We start from the raw sequence: 23,718 nt of genomic DNA, 5'->3' as shown, positions 1-23,718 counted from the left end.
ACAAAGTAATTTGTAAATCCATTGCAAGTACAATACTAAGAATATTCAAAATCCTTTGTTTTATTGTCTCCAGTGTTACACACACATGCATGCACACACACAGTGTTGGATTTTGATTCTACCGGTTTACACAACTCAGGAAATAGTAATTAAGGCATAATTCCTATTTCGGATGAGCTACTTTCAACCTCCTAAAATCATAAGCATGGTCTACAGTCAACCAAGGTATATTCTTACACTAATAAACTGTGTGGAACAAGTTCCCATTAAACATTGATAGTTTCCCATTTCAAAACATACTAATCAAAATATTCTAGCTATTTCATATTGGTATCAAAAAATAAGTATGATATTTGGCTTTTAGGAGAGCAGCAGTTTTTTTAATTTAATATTTCTATATAATAAGAAAACAGAACAACAAATGTAATCTGACAAATACAACAACTTATGAAAACTGGTATTAAGAACTGAAAATGAAATCATCCTAACCCAAGAATGATTCATCCGTAAATGCTTCTTAAAAAACTATTTATTTATAGTTATAAGATTGCCTAATGGCAATGCTTCCCATATTGTTTGCGAGGTGTAACAAACAATGTTCCCTAAAGGGAGCACAGCACTTAGTACCATTCCTGCCAAGATGAAATTCTAACATATTAGCCAAGCCTAGTGCCAATTTGCCACAAATTAGTAAACTAATCTTAAAGTACACCTCCACATAGGTCACAAATGTTTTTTTTTAAATCTAACTTCTTTTGATATGCAAGAAAACACTTCTACAGGTTACTGGCAGAGCAGACAATGCTTTCATAATTAAGGGTACACATTTTTCAGTCAACAGAGTGTTCAGGAAAAGGAAAAAAAAATCAAAGCTTAATGATTTCTCTGTGCACACTTCTATGACCCATTTAGATTTTCTCTAACTTGTTCCAAAATGATTTACCTGATGAACTATGTCAATAGCCTTACATCTTCACATTTCCTTAGCTATTAGTGCATGGATTTTTAAAAATGATGTGGGTGTACTAGAGTGCAGATTCTGTGTCTCCCCATTCCTGAGAAGCCGAGAAGCTCTGTAATATTCTGGTCTCCATTATGTACAACTAATGGGCTGCCACCATAGCTCTGTGCCCGTAGGTTCCCTGCACAGTGGATCTGAGGAGCCAGTACCATTCAGGAGGATTTGGAGGAGAAAACATCAATGATATTGCAGATGAGGGTTGATAAGGGAATTAGCAAGTCTTCAATTAGAGAATCAAGACTCCAAAAGAGTCTGCTAAAAAAAAAAAAATCAAACCCTCTCCATTAGAAAGGCTTGGAATGCTCTATGTTCTGTTTTTCTTGTTTAGACAAGAAAGCAAAATCAAGGAAAATGTCTTTAGAAGGTCACTGTCTGAAAGCTGTAGATGGCCTTTAAGTCAGTATCCAAATATCCTGCTGGCGTGTCCTGAATGTCTTCAACCATTTGTGTACAGACTGAACTCATCCAACCTGTGTCCATTATCAAGAAGCCCTATTTTCCTTGATTCTGGCTGAGTTTAACATCACTTGATTCACTGCGCTTCTCTCCACTGGGTGAGCACAAAGCCCCTAGGCAAAAGGTATGTTTTCACATTGTCAACAAGATAACCAAATACTGAAGAAGTTAGCAGGTTTGAAAGTATATATTTATTGGAAAACAACCAAACACAACAGCAATTTAAAAAAAAAACAACTCTTTTTCATCTCTGATACTCAGGCTCCTAGTCCTTGTATACATTGCCACGTATCTTCACAGCATAACATCGTTTGAGGACATACTAAGTTTCTGTTTTTGGTTACTCCTATCACTCTGCATTTGCAGTTTGGAAAAGGACCCCAAATTCTTAACAATTATGTTTTTCTCATGTACAATTCTTAATAACTAATAACTTAAAAAACTTAATAAGTCTAAGGTCAGCTATTTTTCCTCTAAGGCTTTCCCGAAACTAAATTATATTATTGTGATCACAAGTATGTCATAACTAGATATTGTCCTGCCGTATATTGTAGGCGGTGGTTGATATTAGCTTGATTCATTTGCATTTTGGGCTTTATGCTTGCTCTTTTATTTCTGAAGACATATCAGCTCTTTTTAACCTAAATTTACCTTTTTCTTGAATCAAATATACCATTTTTTTTCACCCCAATGTAAAAACAAATTTTCCTCATTTTTTTTCTCATCTGAGTAGCTACAAAACTAAAGTTAAAATAATGCAGATTCCAGTTTAACTCCTTAATACTTCAGTCTTTAGAGCCTTCTCACAGCCTCAAGAGTTAAGTCAAAGCTCTCTGAGAATCCCAGAAAATTAGTTACAACATAGCTTCAGCCTCCCCGTCTGCAACCTTCTAACTTTACAAAGTCCTACATTACAATCTATAACTTAACACTTGTCACTCTGAAGTGTTCGCAGATTGCCAGACAAACCACTGCACTGTGTTTACTTTAGATGGTTTTATTTGACTCAGAGTGATTTCTTGTCTCTTTTCTCTTTGCCTGGTCGCTTCTAGGAAGTTTCTCAAAAATCAGCCATCACCTGTGCAGTTCAGCCACTTTTGCCCCTTCTGTTTTCTTCCCAATATGGACCTAGGACGTGTGCTTCCATTAACCATGTGACTGCACAGTATCTCTCCTTGTTTGCCTTCACTGGAATAGCCAGAGCTCTCTAACACAGATCTTATTTTAATCATCTTGGCATTCAAAACAGGCACCAGAGTGAGCGATAACAGTGGATTCCATGAAAGATGTGCAACTGACAACATAGTAAACAAAATCACTCCATTGCATAATGTTACACAGCTACCCTGAACTATGCTATGAGTTGAAGAGCCAGATATCCTCACCTGTACCTCAGAAGACACCAGAATCTCTCATTAAGATTCAGGGTGTTCCACTGTAACTGAAAAGTGAACTTTGAAATTAGACGGATGCCCTTAGCAATCTGACTAAGTGCTCTCCCAACTGGTACTCTGAGGCAGATGCCACAGACAACCCAGCATACATTTAAATATAAATATAAAATGAAAAAAAAACTGAAAAATATCACAAATCTTTTAGGTATTCTTTTCCTTCATGAAGGTTTTATCAGGGGAGTGACATCAATGACTAAGATTTAGACTTACTGTTAGATATTTCTGTCCTCACTCTGTTTCCAAGCAAAAGACAAATGTCCTTTGCAATGGTATACTTATACTTTTCAAAATTTAAAATGTGAGAAGTTAAACTTAGCAACACTGCTGTAATTCTGAAGCTATCATGTATGCACTTCCTTCAGGAATATATACTAACATACATAACTTGGTAAGCTACCCAAATGGATGTTGCTTTTTGGTTCCCTTACAAGGGATTACAAACCTAGTAGTCACTAGTGTTAAAAAGTGGCGACCCATTACTCAAATGTACAAATGCAATTAGCCTAGCAAAAACAGTGAGAATGAATCTGGAGAGTAACATGAATACACCTATTTCTAATACAGCATTGCTATGTAGCCCCAGATGATTCCTGCACTTACTAGAAACAGAAACAGCACAAAACTATTCTCAGAAGAATAAAAATAGCAAACATTTCCTCTTATAGGAATAAGCAGTAAATCTTTGGTGGACAGGTGACAATGACTCCTATCTTTCCCTTTGCTGTTCCCCATTACCCAGAACAAACCAAACAACAATAAAAACGACACAAACATTTCAAAAAGCTTTTCTGTCTTAACTGTTCTAAGACATTGTTTACTCTTACAATCTCCTGTGCTTCTAAATCTTTTGCCATGTATGGACAAAATAACAAAGAATACATTTCTGTACACCAAAGTGTGAATGTGTGCCAGTAACAATCAGATTACTTCTGCACTGGACACAGTCTCAAACTCGGCAATAATAAAACTTTCCGATGGAATTTTCTCTTAGTGCACTGTCAGACACAGAGTACAGTCATTTAATAGCAGTGAGCTATTTTCAATAGAAAGCCTAAGGTAATAATTAGCTGCAGTATATGTAAAACCAATTAAACAAAGAGCCACTAATAATTTACTCATTGTGTGCTACATTAATGCTGTGTTTTTGAAATTCTTAAGGTTTTGAAAAGAAACAGCAATGATCAGGAAAGCCAATTTTTATTAGCAAGTTGCATTATGTCAGATCAAGGTCAGTGATACGCACGGAATATTCAGTTTGTATTGAATAGGCTCTGTAGTCTTTGGCTTTTAAACTGCTATTTTGTCATGCCACAGCTATTAGAGAGAAAGTGATCTTGCTATATACAATTTCATTTCTAAAATAAATACAAGGTCATTGCCCTGGCAGGTGACTAAAAAGAATACAGCATAATAGTCCTAATCATGGCACACTGCACAAAAGTAAGACTATTTTTTAATATGGTCAAAAATATAAGTAAGTCGAGTAGGTTATCCATGGTCAGTTATAATGAATTTAAATTGGTCAAGCACACAAAAGCAGCTTTGTTAAAATGAAAGCTTCCCAGGATCTCATTAATGTGAAGGAGAAAAATATCAAGGTTATATTCAAGGTGTATGACTTCATGCTGGAAATTTTTTAATCTTACAAACACCTCCCAGAAAGAAAATGAAAAACTAAAGGAACAGTAATTGTCAGGCAGATTTCAAAATCTCATTTAGACTACTGGTCAAATAATAAGAAAAAAAATTAGAAACTCTAAATACGTTGAGAAGAATATTTTGACAAATTAAGGTCGACAATTTATGAGGTAAGCACAAAATGTACCTTATTAACAAGGTGTAGAGAATTATCACCACACAAGTTTGACTCTGGAAACGTAAGTACCTTGAAATACGTGGTAGTGTATGTGAATTAAATATTTGAGAAAAAATCAAGAAAGGACTGCGATTTGATCTCATAAATACATCCAAATGCCCTTGTACTATTTTTAAATCTAATGTTACTATCGTTTGAATGACAGAACAAGTACCATGATATATTTTACAGAAATTAAAGCGAAAAAGGAGAAAAACCATATTACTTAATCTGTATTCATTAGATAATATATGCGACTGTAAGGATGAAACATGTGTACCCCTCACTATGCATGCACATGCCTCTCCCTTCCCTTCTTTGCCTAGTGTTGTGTTTATATTTTAATATACATTGAGAAAAAATACAGGAAAAGTGAGGGAAAGGAATCAATTACCCAAGATTCCATTTGGTTGAAAAACTAGTGCCAACGCCATTAACTGACTTCTAATCTTGAATACTGTTTTCATGCAACTTAAGCTTGAAAGCTTCAGCTATCTGATCTTTTCTACTTGGTAAGCAACTAATAAAAGGTCATGTCTTTGGACTGGCGAATCCATTAGGAAAATGATAGTACATTTGTTGTTAAAATGCAGAACTGATAAATCAATAGAACTGTTACAGCTGACACCTAACATTAACACAGATGTGGAAAAGTAAAGCAAACAGAACTCTGAAAGTGAAAGCAAACATTATGCTTAAGAATATTAGCCATCTGGGAATTGCTTCTTTGAGTAGTAGATGTAAATTTGCAAGCCAGTTTGCCTGTCAAATATTTGCTGACTTTAAGAATATTTCAATTTGGAAATTTATATATAAATTTACAAGCCCTTGGAATAACCCAAAACAGAAGTATTACTTCAGCATATATTGCACAATTATATTGGAGTGGTTGACCTTCACCAAGGAACACTAGGTGACTTAGACAACTGTCCTATTTATTCTGTATCTTTTTTGGGCTAAATAGCATTGCAAATGAAAACTTAACACTTAAGCAAGATATCTTCCTGCATGCTTTCAGGGACTTGGAATGACACTATGCAGTATTATTTTTATACTCATTATTATTTACTGTTACTACTACTACTGCTGCTGCTGCTGCTGCTGCTACTACTACCCAAGCCTAAAGAGCATAGAGCTAATTTCATGTTCTGAAAGAACCATGGCATCATGAATAGGATGGGAAATTCTTATAGAAATACTCTCAAACAGGTGAAGAGCTCGTAGGCTGTACAGTAGCTTCAGGTAGTGAATCAGGGGGACAATACTAGTTTGCTCTATGAAACATTTACATCAGTATAATAACATCAGTATAATATTTACATCTCTCAAAAGGGCTAATAATAAATTATAGGAATGAGCATGTGTTATAGCATTTTGAAGTGAAACACGCTGTTACTCTGTATCTTGGACAAAGTTAGGTCAGTAGGAGCACAGAGACAAAGCAGAGCTGAAGAAATCTAAAATATGGAAATAGAAATTAAAGAGGATAACAGAAAAAAACAAGAACTGAATTCTTGAAACTCATCATTATCCCACACCAGGTATTTGGTCAAAGTCTGAACATCTTGGGACTTGATTATAACCCTTGTCTGTTAAGCAAAGGTCTTTCTGCTTTTAATTTGTTATCTCTTTATTTAATGGAACACTAAGCCTATGGTTATGAAGTAAATTAAGAATATATTATCAGAAAATTTTTAAAAAAGAAGGGAGGGTGGGAGGCATCATTATATCAGAATTCTTTGAATTATTTGTAATTTGTTCTCTTCATATTAATTTAAACATCTGAACAGTGATAAAGGGTATAGATAATAAGAAATGGTACGTTCAGAATTATATTGTTGACAAGTAATATTTTTGGGTGTTGACTATTTTTGATGTATACTAATTATTCTGTAGAAAATAATGATAAATCGTACAACAACCTAACCGAGTGGACATCCTTGGGTCTTTCCAAATTTTCAAAAGGAAAATACAGAATAATCAATAAGAAATTCTGTTTTCATATTACAACTGTGTTCTATATAAGTTGTAGTTTTCATCACTAAGAAAAGCCAGTTAAAGAATGTTACCCTAGATTGTCCTCGTATCTTTTAAAGAGGCACTGTCTTTATGTTAAGAGAAATGCAAGAAGCTAACTTTAAAAGCTCCAGCACGTTGAAGTAAAAATATTAAAACATATTTTAGCAAAGGCAAAAGATATCTTGTTAATGTGATAACTTAAGATGTAATCATACAGAATAAATCATAAACTCACTAATTATGCAAAAAAGTAAAAAAAATAATAGTGAAGAAAGTGGGTAAAGTCCCTGTCAGCAACAGTGTTGACATCTTGCATGTTCTGCTCTTGGCTAGGCCAGATCTGATCCAGCCCATGGCGTGAAAAGCAAACAGGAGGGTCCAGGTGCCAGGGCCACTGAGCCCACACGCAAGACCTGGATTTGGCCTGGGACAGCCACAGTCATCATGGCCATGTGAGCAATAAATTAATGGCTTGGACTAGCTCTGTCTCTCATATCTCTCTGTAACTCTGCCTTTCAAGTAAATGAACTACATCTTCAAAAAAAAAATCAACAAAATTTATAATCTGAAAGTTTTAGGCAGATAAAACTTATTAATGACAATTAATAAATCAAACAAAAAAAACCCCCATTTGTTAGACTTAAAACAATACAGTAAACATTCACACCCAAGGAGATGGAATGCAGATTTAAAGTCTATTACGAGGAGAAAAGGTATTAATCAGACATTTGTAACTTGGAATCTACTGATCAAAATTCTTGGTGGCATTTTTTTTCGATGTTCTTTAAAGAAGAAACCATGCACACAACAAATTTTTTACGTGTATTAGAGATAAAATTACTCAAAGGACACAAAAGACACAATTATTTCAGAGCTATTCTACATTACATTTCAAAAGAGAAAATCCTGCAACAAACTAATGTTGCTATATATTTAGATGTGTGTTTTTCTCACCAGGTCAGTATGTATCTGGACTTCTTGAATTATTCCATGCATACTGAAAAAATGAATACCTTGAAGCTTCAACTTGCTCTATATTTACAAATATTTAACAGCCAGACATAAAAATACACTATTATAATGATATAGGCAACACTTGTGTGCAATCTGTTGTATGGTGTCTGTGAATGTTAGTGGGAAAGACTCCTTATGGCACAGATCTGCTCATCCCCACAGTTTTTATTTCATATTTGCAGTGAATGACTCAGTTTTATCCTTTGTCCAATCAGCTTTAACTCAGCTCAGCACACATGGTCAATAATGAATTCCTCCCTTAAGCTCAACTCAGTACATGAAATGGTCCAGATGTTCCTCTTAACTCAGACATCTGTTGTTTAAGATAAAAAATAGGCTCTGCATTTTATCATACCTGGGTGAGTCACTACATTTACTTCCTGTGACAGTTGGCTAAACTCACTGAAATTTGATAAAGGTCTCTTTACAGGGGTCACCAGTGATGATACAAGAATAATGAAATGGTGATAATTTATTCATAAGGTAATAAAAAATGTGGCATGAATAGGTCAGCACTTAACAACTTTGCCACGTGCTTTTACACACAACGCAACTTTCATCCCTAAGAGTACTGATGAATAAACATTTTCATAAAGAGTGTGAAATGAAGAAAACTCTGAGCAGAGAACAGCAACGGCTTGGAGCATCTTAGGCCTTGCTGCCTAAAATAAAATAAAATAAAATAAAATAAAATAAAATAACATAAAATAAAAATGATAATGTAACACAAGATAAATTAAAGTAAAATGAATAAAATAAAATACACAATTTTGGTGTGTCAGTTATCTATTGCTGAGTAACACCATAAACCCTAGTAAGACTAAGACTGAAAAAATAAGAGCCATTTTAAAACCAGCAAGCTTCTACTACTACTCAATTTCCAAGAATCAGACATCGGAGAGTATGGGTACGTCTCCTGAGAGAGTACATCCTGAAGTCAGCCAAGGACTCGACATCTGAACGTTGGAGGAGCCACTTTAGCTTTTCCTATGCCTATTGGCCGGAGACATTATTCACTCTGCATAAGACAGTTCACAGACACTGGCTTCCCACCAGAACAAGCAATCCTAGTGAGAAAGAACTCAGAAATGACATTATATTACTTAATATTTCTTTTACTGGCAACACAGATCAAACCTTTGCTATGTGGATTTATATTGGGATGTAAAAGCAAGGAAGCAGGACCATAGGTGGTGGGCTGGCTTCCATACCGGGTGAAAAACCACATGTTAATCCATCCAGTTTTGATCATCTGGACTCACCAGGCTGGAATTCAACGGGCCAGAAGAAAAATAGATCAGGTAGCTCTTGAGGCATACGATTAACAGACATTAGTAAAATTGCTGCTCTGTCCCTTATTGTTTTGATGAAGGTTCCTGTCTACTCATTGTAAAATTGGATCTAGCAATTCATACTTCTGAGTTGTGAAGATTAAATGAGATGACGTGAACACTGGGTTTCCCAACATACAATAAGCACAATTATTAAAGTAAATGTATAAGCTGTAAAGAAGTTCACCCTTCAGCTGAGTCCACAATAGTTGCTAATATTTATTCTAGTCCTAACTTTTAAAAATTCCATTTTAATATATTCCATGTTGACAGTTACTATGCATATCTATCAAATACTTGATAAAACAGCAACAACATGAAATAGTTCTGTTGTGCATAAAATATCCCTTGTATTCATCAACATGTTTCTTTCACCATAAGAACAACTTTTAATTTTGGTGAAGAAGATATATTTCAATATCCAACTTGTGTGTATTCTCACCATTCAAATATATTCTAGTACACTAATATTTTAATTTGTAAGCAGATTATTTTTCACTTGCCAATAGTATACAGAAATCTCACTAGAAGATCATTAATAACTATTTTCTTATGACTTTAAGTGCAGCCTTATTCTCTTTCAGAGAAGTGAAGGAAACTGGATTATAATGCTCAAATAAGGTATGTCTCCTGAATACAATTCCATATACATATGCAAACAATTCAGGTATGGTTGATACATACTGGAAATTTAATGAACCAGATGGTATCTTAGTGCACAAGCAAAAAAATATGTAGAATGACTTAATACTTATCTTTTAAAAAAATATTTATTTAATTTTATTGGAATGGCACGTTTACAGAGAGAGACAAAGATTTTCCATCTGCTGTTTCACTCCCCCAAAATCTCCACAAGAGCTGGAGCTAAGCCAGTCTAAAGCTAGGAGCCAGTTTCTTCTTCCCAGTCTCTCAAAGGGTTCCAAGGCTTTGGGCCATGCTCCACTGCTTTCCCAGGCCACAAACAGGAAGCAGGATGGGAAGTGGAGCAGCTGGAACATGAAGCAGTACCCACATGGGATTCTGGCATTTTAAAGGTGGGAATTTATCCAGTGGGCCATTGTACTGGGTCCAATTTAATGTTTTTCATAAGCTTTTTCCTCTAGCAAATGAAAAACGATGTATAATGAATACTAAAATGTGACACATTTTGTTATAATACTATGCATTTTTTATACTAAAATGAATCAAATTCAATTTTCCTTTTTTAAAAAATTATTAAATTAGGGCCCGGCAGCGTGGCCTAGCGGCTAAAGTCCTTGCCTTGAACGCCCCGGAAATCCCATATGGGCGCCGGTTCTAATCCCGGCAGTTCCACTTCCCATCCAGCTCCCTGCTTGTGGGAAAGCAGTCGAGGACGGCCCAATGCATTGGGACACTGCACCCGCGTGGGAGACCCCGGAAGAGGTTCCAGGTTCCCGGCTTCGGATCGGCGCGCACCGGCCCGTTGTGGCTCACTTGGGGAGTGAATCATCGGACGGAAGATCTTCCTCTCTGTCTCTCCTCCTCTGTGTATATCTGGCTGTAATAAAATGAATAAATCTTTAAAAAAATTATTCAATTAAAACGCATAGTTACACACACACACACACACACACAAACACACACAGTGGAAGACTGGGAGAGAGTTGGTGGGTGGATTTTCCATCACCTAAATGGTAACAAAGGCTGAAGCTAGGCCAAGTGAAATCAGAAACAACTTCTGGATCTCTCATGTGGGCCACAGGGGTCGAGGTACTTGGCTCATCTTCAGCTGCTTTTGCAGGCACACTAGCAGGCAGCTGGTCGGAACTGGAGCCCTGGGATCTGAACCCGCACCGCCTGTGGGAACAGCTTCCAAAGCATCACCTAACTGTGCCAGTACTCTCCTTCCCTCCCCCCAAATAGAGCCAATATTCTTTTTGTTTAAACAGAACTTTGTTTCAAATCCATAGAGCTATTTTAACTATCCCATATTATACAAGTAGAGCCATGTATAACAAAGAGCTCAGACACTGTCCGAGGATAAAAAACAAAACAACAATAAAAAACAGCCAGCAAACCAGTAGCGTGCATCTCAGTGATTGTAGTGGAACTTTTAAATGGCCAATTATTTCGCCTGACATAAATGTAGGTACACAGATTACTAAGGGAGATAATATTTAAAGAGACTGAAAAGAAAATGAGAAGAAAAACGAAACAGCAATATTTGACAATATTTTATACAGACTAAGCCTCAGCTTCAATTTGGAATAAAAGTTGAGAGTTTTTCAAATACTGAAGACAAGAACTTAACTCAAACAACTTATGCATCACTTAAGGTTCAAGAACTTAAATCAAATGACTTATGCATCCCTTAAGGTCCAAGATTCCCAGAAACACAATGTTTGTTTTGGTTTCCCTTCATTTACCTCATAATGAAGGAAACCATATTTACTCTCATTTCTTATATAATAACAGGTTCAATTAGAATGTAGAATTCCCGTCATGGGATAATAGGGCCTACAATGGTGCCTGGCACACAGAAGACTGTCAGTTAGTATTTGTTGGCTGACTGACTTGGTGAATAAATAATTCTTTCTAGCATGAAATCTGCTTTTTAGCCTGAGGTCTGCTTATTGTTACATCCAACATAAATATTGAGCAGTTGCCACCTTTATGACCAAAGAGACTTATGGCCATCTTGTGGCTACCTTCCAATGCTAGGAAATAGGTCAAATGTGTTTTTAAACTAGTCTGATCTTATGTAGGTCACTATGTTCCTTGCTTTCTTCCAGGGACACGGGAGCATCAGCTCCCACTGCTGGACCTTATTAGTTTGGGTCAAACTCACCCTGCTGTTGTGAGTGGCTGTGCCCCAGCTGCTTCAAGTTTTCATTGCACCCTGCTGACCACAAGGCTGCTCTGCCCAAACCACTTACTTGTTCTGCATTCACTTAAATTATTGCACTTTAGTACCTGGGACTATAGCTTTTTCCATATCAACACAGTGCCCTCTATGTCGAGCTCTAGCAGTTTGCATTGAATGGACAACTAAGTTTCCATTTCCAAGTGAAGAAATCCCAGTACTCCCTATGGCTTATAAAACACTTGTGGTTTAGCTGGCTGTTCAGTATCTTCCCAAAAATTATTATCTTGGCTATCTCTCACTCCACTCCAGGCACAGAGGGTAACTTCTCCTATATGATCCCTTCCTTCTGGACCTGAGCAAGAATTGTCTAACGTGTTCCTTCACTTTCTGAAGATCTCTCAATGACTTTTTTTAATAGATGATATTTAAAAACTCTTCTACCTTAAAAAAAGTGCTTGACCAGAGTCATAGTAGCCTGTGCTCGAGCTTTATATTTCTTAATAGGATGAGTGTCCTCTGACATTTTATTTTGCAACTGTTTATTTTATGCTATGCTTTCCTGCAAAAAGCAGATAATCATCAGGCTAATATTTTTTTTAATATTATTATTGTGCATCTACCTTCGCACTATATTAGGTATGCATAATAGTAATTCAATGGAAACATGGATGAACAGTTGGACACTATTTAACACTTTTTAATCTCGTGCCAATAAGAGAATACAATTTGTTCCTGTGGTATGGAAAACAGCATCATTGCTCCGTATGTAGAACACTCTCATAGATCTGTCTTAGCCACCTGGATTTTACACACTTCAAACTAAATAATGGCTCTTATATAAATTAAACAGTGTTTTCCTATCTTATTGCTGACATGAAGGTGATTTCACAAAGCCAACGATGAATAAAGCTCTTTTTTTTTTAATTGGGGACATTAGAGTAGCAAGTGTGAATTTCAGATTCCTCTGACCATGTAACTGTCAATGATTGATATGGGTGGGATAATGCTTTGGATCTGCTTCTATTAATTAGTGAGTAGTTCATTGGATATTGCTCAGCAATGGCCACCGTCGTAATTACAGAAAATAGAGGGCATAAATGTTCTGCACAGTGAAGGTTTGATATTACAGTTTAGATGTAAATGCATTTTCTTTTCCCTGATGATGATAAAGAATTCGTCTTGAAAGCATTGATTTAACTTGTCTATTTTGCCATTTGTTTTATTTGTGTATTTTATACAAGATTGCCCTGTCAGTCACGGCTGTTTCATTATTTCTTATGTTGTTATTGAAATAAAATTCACGCAAGAAAATAAAAATAATGCAACAAATCTGGTAGTCATGATGACTTCCTTTGTGGACAACATTTTTTTTTCTATTTTACCCAACTGTGTTTTACATTTGTTGATTTGTTTTTTTTCCTTTTGAAAATAGAAGAAAGGGCAAATTCTGTTAGACCTAAGACTGTAAAATTGGTGTAGCAGCAAAGTACAAGTTTTTATTTTCAGCCCCATGAACAATGATGAATAATTTCTGCAGTATGAAATAAGTGGCCTGCTGGTTCCAAATCTGGCATGCTGGTGTTGTTTTCTTTAGAATACATATTGTTTTTTGAAATGCAATAAATATATAATGTGATATATAATTACTTACGATTAAATAATGTAAAAGTAGCATACATATATTCATGCAGTTATAGGCATACATAAAGGAGCTTCAGAAAATTTAAAGATATGCATCTAATTCAAAAATTTTTTAAAAAAAAATCTGTTTTGTTTATTTCAAAGGAAAAATTACAGAGGGAGTGGCAAGAAGCAGGGAAAGATAAATCTTTGATCTTCTCATTCACTCCTTAAACTGCCACAATAGCCAAGGCCTAACCAGGATTAAGCCAGGAACCAAGAACTCTGTTTAGGACTCTTCTGTGAGTACAGGGTTCATTCTCTACCGGTTTTCTGGCACATTACCAAGGAACTGGATTGGAAGTTTAGCCAGTGGAATTGAACCAGTGCCCACATGGAATGCTGGTGTTATAGATGGTAGTTTAACCTGCAATAACACAGCGCTGGCCTCAAATTTAGTATTTTTGATTGAGTATTTAGTTTTTACATAGATCATTTGAAATATTTTTTATATGAATGGGTGATTATACCTCAAAATTTAGGGCATTTCCCACAAATGAATATTCAGTTTACTTGGTATCTCTGGGTATTATTGAGCATAAATTTCCACATGATTATTATTAACGAATAATAAATAGCTATTTCATTGCAAAGGAGATGCTTTGCCTGCTTACTAGAATCAAGGAGCTACTTTCCAATTCAAACATTATTTATACTTGATACAATATACATATTTGTCATCCATCCTAAACTCAGTTTAGTTAAGCCAGGCCCATTTGAAAAATACTCTGATTAAACTGGCAATGCTTTTTCAAAATTTACTTCTAAAAGACAAGCCTTAGATTTTTATGTATTTTCCCCACATACAGCAAATTCATATATAAATTATATATATGTATATATATATATGTGCCCAATGTAAATGTAATTTTTTTTTTTTGCGAAGGTTTAATTATTTAAATTGGAAAGGAGACTTACAGATAGAAGGAGATACAGAGAGAAAGATCTGTCTGTTGGTTCACTCCCCAAGTGGCCGCAATGGCTGGAGCTAAGCCAATGCGAAGCCAGGAGGCCGAGGCTTCTTCCAGGTGTCTGCACAGGTGCAGGATCCCAAGGCTTTGGGTCAAGCTCTACTGCATTCCCAGGCCACTAGCAGGTAGATGGATGGGAAGTGGAGCAGGGACAGGAACAGGCGCACATATGGGATCCCGGCAGATACAAGACGAATATTTAGCCAGTAGTCCATTACACTAGGCCCATAAATGTAATTTTGTAAATAAAACATTTAGAGGAAGTGGAAGCATATGCATCACCTCTTTATCTTTAAATAAAGGTATCAGCAGTTCTAGGAAGCTGTAGATTCAATTTTCCATAAGTTTGGTGAAATACAAATAATCATCAGTGTCATTAACAATTGTTGCAATAAAATTCAGTTAGGTATGACGCTATTTTTGACAGGTTCAGTTGTGAAGTGTGCATATTCAGACGTCTGCCCCCCAGAAATTAAACACCGATTGCTTTTTTTCTCACATTTTTCCAAATGGAAACTGATGAAAATTACTTAAATCTACAAGGATATTTTATTATCATTTTAAAGATTTTTTTATATGAACAAATAAAAAGATGCAGAGTAGTATTTCCATGATAAGATGACAATGGTTTGTGGTAAAAGCTACATTCTTCTAATTTTTAAAGATTTTGATCATTAGATCCTGTCACAGTTATGTAGTCTAAATTTACGAACATCATTCAGTTACAAAGTAAAATTTGTTCTACAAAAAATAAAACATGGCCAAGCAATGAACTTTTGTTTCTTATTTGCATAGCTGAAAAGATTAATTGTAACAATAAAGAAATTTCTCGTTCTGTTTGGGATAATTCTATTCTCTCTCCTATGTTGTTGGTAGATTTTTATAGTTTGTAAGTGTGCTTTAATGAATTTTTAAAATACACAAAGGTTTTGTAAACTAATCAAGAAAATTCTTGACAAAGCTACTCACTGACATGTCACAATGCCCTCAGTGTACCTTCGGTGCAAATGAATTTATAAATGGATCTAAATTAGTTTTGAAAGTACAATTTCAGCAAGAAAATTAGACAACTGGTGAGTATTTGCATTTATAAGAAATAAGTAGTTATTTTCTGCATCAGACAGTATTGCCCAAAGAATCAAAAGACCAAGTGTGGAGGAGAGATTCTTGCTTAGCATGTTAAGTAGCAGCCTCCACTGCTAATATCACATGTGGGAATCTGAGTTCTGGCATTCCCAGTTGGATCCAGATTCCTGCTAATGCACCTGGGAGGGCAGTGTAAAATGGCCTGAGTGTTTGGGCTACCCTCATTCCTGTGGGAGAAACGTATCAAAGTTCAGGGTTCATGGCTGAAGTCTAGTCTACCTATAGCCATTGCTTCCATTTGGAGAGTTGTCCAGCAGATACAAGATCTCTCCGTTTCCTTTTCTCTTTCTGTAACTTTGTCAAATACATTAAATAAATGTGTAAAAAAGTCTTTAAGGGTCTTGCATGGTGGCCTAGAGGCTAAAGTCCTTGACTTGCAAATGCTGGGATCCCATATGGGTGCTGGTACTAATCCCAGGAACCCCACTTCCCATCCAGCTTCCTGCTTGTGGCCTGGGAAAGCAATTGAGGACGGCCCAAAACCTTGGGACTCTGCACTTGCATGGGAGACCTGGAGAAAGCTCCTGGCTTCAGCTCAGCTCAGCTCCAGTCATTGCAGCTACGTGGGGAGTGAATCAGTGGATGGAAGATTTTCCTCTCTGTCTCTCCTCATCTCTGTATTTCTGACTTTCTAGTAAAAATAAATAAATAAATAAATAAATAAATAAATAAATAAAATCTTTTTAAAAATCTTTAAATAAACCTCTAAAGAGAATATTACTTCTTGAAATTCAAAATCAAACTAAACTTTTGTAAAATATTACAATTTTGTCTTTCTTTATGATACACAATATTTTGATTATCAACATATATTAAGATTGTATTACAGACACCCTAAGCGATTTTTATGTATGGGCCATTCTAACTTTTGTATAAAGATGTGTCTCCATGACAAAAGTATGTTTCCATTCTTATTTAAGGGATTTGTCAATAAAAATCCATCCCATTAACTCATCCATCTATGTGGCAAAATCTTCCTAAATATATACACAGACCAGAGGATTAATCATTTCCATGTTGCTTTGATTTAACTTGATTTTTCATGATTTCAATGAGGTTGCCATCATTAATATGCTGGAAAAGACCTTAGACCTGAAGACAAACTCCTATAGTAGTCTATTAAAATGTCTTCTATGATGAACTCAAACTATTAAACTGTACTTGGGTATGTAGGATCAACACTCACTCAACTGTTCACTAATTCACTTATTTCTCTTTTGTTGCTACAAACGTTTCAGAGTAGATCATGATGAGCTTGGTGCACAACCTTGCACACCTGCATGCTATTTCAAGGTGAAAGACTCTCCGATACATAAACTTCACAACATTTCCAGCAACTGCATTTCCTGCACAGTGCCTTCCATATAAATGTACAAAAGCTGAATAATTGTTAGTTGCTTTAACAACATTGCCTCTTCTCAGTACTTACCAATTCTTTATAATTTAGTGTGCAGCAGCTGGGACACAAACCAGTACCCCGCCGTCAGATCCCAGTTCTTGCAAGGCAAGGATTTAGCCACTGCACCATTGCAGGGTCCCTAACAATCACCATCTGAAGGTGCAGTTTACATGAGTTCCCAAATTGAGCTAATTTTATTATCTATATCTTCATCATAATCATCATTATTTCGTGATCATCATCACCATCATCATCATCATTTCATGACTTTCATGATTTACCCATTCCTGGGCCTTGTTGCAATTGTTTCTAAAGTCATTCACATTGATCCCTTTCTAAATTTTCTTTGCAGCTACTCTCATGAATTCGGATGATTTGTTTTAGTACTCCATGGGTAATAATAAACAAAAGCAAGGTCTGGAATTCAAATTCTTTTGGTTTCTTTAAACATGTATATGGATTATACTTTTTAAAAATGTTTCCATCTTTATTATACTAATATTTATGGGTATACATTGTGTCAGATTCTATTCTCAGACACATGCTGGAGACAAACCCTGACAGGGTGTTCTAGATACAAAGCAGCAGATGTCAAAGGCTGAGATCCGCAGATGCAGGTGTTACTCCTAAGATAAGTTCAAGGACCTACATACTCAGTGAGGAATCCTGTTTCTCTTCCTCCCTCTTGTCACAGGATTATCTCCCGATGGTCACAGAGGCTAGTCACTATCTAGAATGAGGATTTGCCCTTAGACTATTGCTGGGTTGGTAGAGAAATCTGGTATCCTAAGGGTAGGGGGAAAGCTGCTGGGAAGACCTCAGTGAAGTGCCTTTCCCTTTTGAATCCCTGGACCTACTGCTCCTGCTATTCGGCTTCAAATCTTAACCTTCACTGTGTCTCTGATCTCTTCCTAATTGTGTATCCTCTTCCCTCTGCAAGCTGGGTCATGCTGCACATGCGCAGCAGATACACAATTATTTTAAGTAAGGAGATTATGTACAAATTTGCAGTCCAGAAAAGTTAACATTCGCTCACAAAATTACAAATATGAAGTATTGTCCACAGTCACACAGCTAGTAAGTGGGAAAGAAGAGGTGAGTCCAAGAAATCTTGTATGACCATTGCTGATTTTTTTCACAAAACCACTTCTTCTAATCAGACTCTGACTACTTAATGCTAACCAATAAATTTTTCAATGTTGGTTGAAGTGGATGATCATTATTTCTGTTATACTATCAACAGGGCAAGTCAAGAACTCATCAGTATTCTGCTTAATGTCACTGTGTTCCAGTTCTATGGAGTGCCACAAAACCTTTCTCACAGTACTACCTTGGTATGTTTTGCAATACTACTAATATCAATTCTTTATTAATGCTCATTTTATGTCTCATTAATTTAATGTTGCTTAGTAAGCTATATATTTATGTAGAAGTGTATCTATCTAAAATATGGCTAATTCTAATTCCATGAACTTTTTTAAAAAAGATTCATTTATTTTATTGGAAAGGCAGATGTACAGAGAGGAGGAGAGACAGACAAAAAGACCTTCCATCCGATATTTCACTCCCAAAGTGGCCACAATGGCCGGTGCTGCGCCGATCCGGAGCCAGGAGCCTGGAACTTCTTTCCGAGTCTCCCATGTGGGTGCAGGGTCCCAAGGCTTTGGGCCGTCCTCGACTGCTTTTCCAGGCCACAAGCAGGGAGCTGGATGGGAAGTGGAGCTGCCGAGATTAGAACTGGCTCCCATATGGCAAATACTACCTGTTAGATAATTTCATGAAGAGTTATTCTTCTGACACTTTGCTACTTAAATTTTAAGAGCTAGTGTATACAAGAAAAAATGCGCTCTTTTGAAAGGCAGAGTTATAGAGGAGAGAATAAAGAGAGAGATCTTCCATCTGGTGGTCCAAAGCCAGGAGCTAGGAACTTCCTCCAGGATTCCCACATAGGTACAAGGACTCAAGAATTAGAAACTTCCTCCACTTCTTTCCCATGCCATAAGTAGGGAGTTGAAACGGGAGAGTAACAGACACAACTCGAACTGGTGCTCATAAGGGATGTCAGTTCTGCAAGTGGAGAATTAGCTTGCTATGCCCAGCCCCAACCCAGGAAAAATACATTTTAAATTTATGATCCATTCGTGTATTGTTAAGGTCAGTTAAATTAGTCATAGCTAATGTTTAAACAATGTCTTTCACCTCTCTCCATTAAGAAATGGTAATTCAAGTTAAAAGTGTTCTGAAATGTATATTTTATTTGAAAACAAAAAAACCAGCAGATAATTAATTTTTATATGCTTGTTCTTATTTAAAAAGGACAGCTGAGAAGAAAGAACACAGTATGCAGCTGCTCCCCTTTTTTGGGGGAACTCATGTTCTTTTTTTCCAAGAGAGAGCCGTCTCCAGGCAGGCTTTCCTAATGGCAGAAACGGGATGGCAAAGGCGAATCGCAGAACTCAGCAGGCTGCTGACCCACTTTATTATCATAACTCACAGGAAATAGAAGTGCCCTTTTCCAAGTATTGGTACAATGACTCGTCAGCAAATTAGTTATCTTTGTTGCGACTTTTATGAAACTTTTGTACAGTAGAATATGCTACTTAGAAAAAATACATAGTCTCAACAATATAGTTTCTACTTTATAGAAATTCTGATCTAACATATATTTCTAGGCCTCAGGGGAGGAGAGACATATTTTAAATAGAAGAGTCTTGGTCTCATTTATTAGTTTTCCAATTCAGTTACATTATTTCAATTACTTATTATCTAAGTTAAATTGGGTTTGGAAAACAAAAAGTAAAACTTTATGAATATTGTCTCTATACATTAGCAAGAGTATAAATAGATACTAGACTAACTCTAGGTGTCCAGATTTTACTTAAATAAGGGAACTTATATATGAATAACAAATACTGCTTTTCAGATCAATTACATAAAACAAGATGTCCCCAAGCCCATACACTTACTCTGACTAAGTTATATCCTTTGAACTGTAAGTGTCTGAAGATGTTGATATTCTGTGAGAGGCTTTTTGGTTCCAAAAGTCAAAAGTGCAATGAAAAACCAGACACAGAAAGCCAAACACTGCATGTTCTCCAACATATGTGGAAAAACAAAAGAAAAGCAGAACAAGAAAAAAAGAAGGATGAAAGAAACAGTCTACTTGAGATTATCCCGGCAGGTAAAGCTGTTGTCTGCGATGCTGCCATCCCACACGGGCTCTGGTTTCTTTTCCAGCTGCCCAATTTCTGGTTTATCTTCTTGCTAATGACCTCGGGAAGCAGCAGCAGATTTTTCAAGTACTTGGGCCCCTACCAATCATAGCTCCTTGCTCCTGGCTTTGCCCTAACTTCCGGTTCTGGTGGCCACTTAGAGAGTGAATCAGTGGACACAAGAGCTCTCTCTCTCTCTCTCTCTCTCTCTCTCTGTGTGTGTAAGTCTGCCTTTCAAATGTGTGAATAACTCTTAAAAAAAAAAACTGATTAGTACAAGATGAGAATGGTGAGGGGAGGGAAGATGAGGAAATGTTGAAAAAGAGTAACCAAACTGGACTGCTCCAAGCACAAGCTATAGATAAGAGACTGGAAAGGCTAACTGCCTGACTTGATTTGTCCATGATGTGGATACGTATTGAAATATTGTGCTCTATTCAAGCAAATGTCATTATATGTTGACATGAATTTTAAAAATAAAACAAACTTTAAGAATTTGATACTGCCACTTACAGCTCATCATTAATAACTGACACAAGACTTCAACTTACTGAAAGGAATCTGGGAAATAAGGAGAAAATGTGTGGCTATTTTGTTGCCAGTGTGTGTTCCTGACACACGGGATCAAATGAAAAGGAAAATGGATAGCAAATCTTACTCTTACCAAACAGATTTTATCAGTTACATCCTTTCAGACTCTTCATAACTTTTATTTTCAATATTCTTTGTAAATATGGTTTGCACATCTTGTTTTCTAGAAAATATTGCTATTTTAATAGGTACAAAGACAGCTAAAAGCTCAATAATTTGGATTTAATAACAGAGTATCTATACCACAGCACGCAACTATGGTCTCTGTTGTTGAAAAATAATGTGATACAAAGTATTAAATCAAAAGCTGTTCAGGGGGCAGGGTATGGACATTTGTGTTGGAATACATCCAACAGGACAGCTGGGACAGCAGAGGCCTGCAGAATCCTGTGGAGAAGAGGCTCCGGGAAAGAGGAGGTGGAGGGCCTCTTGCCCAGAGTGCACCCTTGACCCCAGTGAGTCGTAGATGCGCTTCCATGCTTCCCTGATATATGGTGAACTTCTGAGCTAGTTGACTAATTATCCAAGATCAAAGTAGTGCTCCTTATCGATGTTTCACACCAATGGGGCTTTGATCCTGGTGCCTTGTTAGCTCTCCTGGAACTGCTTCCTTACACACATGTGACACAAGTTGTATATCAAACCTGATTATTTTAACTGATGTCTAGGCTGAACTATGTTTGAACTGTTGCTTTGCTGAATGTATATAAACTGGAATCCTGGAAATAAACTTTGTCAGTTGCCCAAGAGGGCACTATCCCCCCATTTTTTTTTTTTTTTTGGTCATACTTCTTCCCCAGGAACCCGAATGGTAAACTTGCAATTTATTCTAGTCATTAAGACACCAGCGTCGATACCTGTATCGCACATTCTAGTGCAAAGGATTGATTCCTGGCTGTGGTGCCATATTTCAGTTTCTTACCAACACATACTCTGAGAGGTAGAAGGTAATTGGGCCCTTGCCACACATATGGGAAACCTAGACTGAGTTGCTAACTTCCCAGTTCTTGCCTTAACCCAGTTCTGACTACTAAAATCATCTGGTGAATGAACCACTAGCTTGCCTGTCTCTTGGTTTCCTGTGTTGTCTCCTTCTCTCTCTTTCTATTCCTCTGTGTGTGTGTGTCTTCCTCCCTCACACACTATGTTCACATACACATACATACACATACACATAACAACAGTAAAACACCATGAAACGAACCAATAAATGTCACATGCAAGGGGAAAATATTTTAAATGCTAAGTAATTATTTTCTATGGATCACACAACTACCTGCAGGTAAATCATTTACTCTAGAAAAAATATATTTGAAGGTTAAACAAGGCATCGAGTCCTAGAAATCACAACAAAAATAAATATTAGCATGAGAACCCCTAGAGATGTCTTAAAGTTATTTTGAATATAGTATTACACAAATATAATATTTAGTTATAAAACTAAATTGGGGTCCACGGTGGGGCACAGCAGCTTAAGATGAAGTTTGCAGTGCCACTTTATCAGAGCATCAGCTGAGTTTGGGACATTCCGTTATTCCGTTTCCAAGCCTGCTCCCTGCCTACTAATGTGCCTGGGAAAGCAGAGGACGATGCCCCAAGTACTTGCCCCCACGGTCCCTGCTATGCTTGGGAAAGAAACTGATGGTTCTCTAGGCTCCAGGCATCAGTCTGGCACAATTCCAGTGTTATGCCCATCTCAACTAAACCAGCAAACTGAAGTCCTGTGTCTCCTTCTCTTTCTGCCACCCTTTTGAATAAATGAAATAGATATTCATTTAATAATATTCATTTCATTAATAAATAAAAAAAACTAACATGAAAAAATTAAAACTAGATAGAATGCGCTCCTGACAATTCTGTAACATTAAAACACTTTTCCATATTAAATACTAATAATTTAATAAATCAATAATTTATTAATGTAAATTTATATACTAGACAATGTTTCTAAAAATAATTTTATACCATATAATTATAGTGCTGTTATGATATCAGTTTTTTAAATGTGTGGCTTTATATACTAAAACAGTGTACTTCATAATGAGTGACTTAGTTTTACAACCATTTTTCCTTTTAAAAGGCTTCAGTGAGGCCCCAGCACATTAGCTTAGTGGCTAAAGTCATCGCCTTGCACACACCGGGATTCCATATGGGTACTGGGTCTAATCCTGGCAGCATGCTTCCCATCCTGCTTGTGGCCTGGGAAAGCAGTCGAGGATGGCCCAAAGCCTTGGGACCCTGCGCCTGCATGGAAACCCCGGAAGACGGTCGTGGGTCCTGGTTCAGTTCGGCACAGCTCCGGCTGTTGCTGCTACTAGAGGTGTGAATCATCAAACAGAAGATCTTCCTCTCTGTCTCTCCTCCTTTCTGCATATCTGATTGTCCAATAAAAATAAATAAATATTTTAAAAAAAAGGCCTCAGTGAAATTTGTTGCAAAAATTATAATAAAGCAATTAAATGTGTTATAAAAGCATGGTTTCTCAATTATGGAAATGTATAGTGATGGAGTACTGGGGTCTATCATATACAGATGTTGGGGTATAATGGAACATGCATCCCTGCATCCAGACGAACGATGGATTCCCAATGAAACTGCTGGACAAGTGTAGACAATGGGATGCTGGACTGTCTGACACTGTCTGTACCAACAATGTCGGAGTACACTTAAAGAAGAGACTGACAGAATTATGATTCCTTATGAAAGACTACACCATGATAGTAAAATGGGGAAAATCTGTCA

The 23,718-nt window shown here is 36.6% G+C and overlaps 1 protein-coding gene across 2 annotated transcripts in view; it reads right to left on the bottom strand.

The window, feature by feature from the left end:
- The window catches only part of HCN1 (hyperpolarization activated cyclic nucleotide gated potassium channel 1), a 244,192-nt gene that overhangs the window by 73,582 nt on the left and 146,892 nt on the right, over window positions 1-23,718 (bottom strand). The gene's annotated exons all lie outside the window — the stretch shown is intronic.

This window comes from Ochotona princeps, chromosome 23, assembly GCF_030435755.1.
Source record: "Ochotona princeps isolate mOchPri1 chromosome 23, mOchPri1.hap1, whole genome shotgun sequence".
NCBI classification, from domain to species: domain Eukaryota; kingdom Metazoa; phylum Chordata; class Mammalia; order Lagomorpha; family Ochotonidae; genus Ochotona; species Ochotona princeps.
This window is presented reverse-complemented; position numbering and strand designations above follow the sequence as displayed.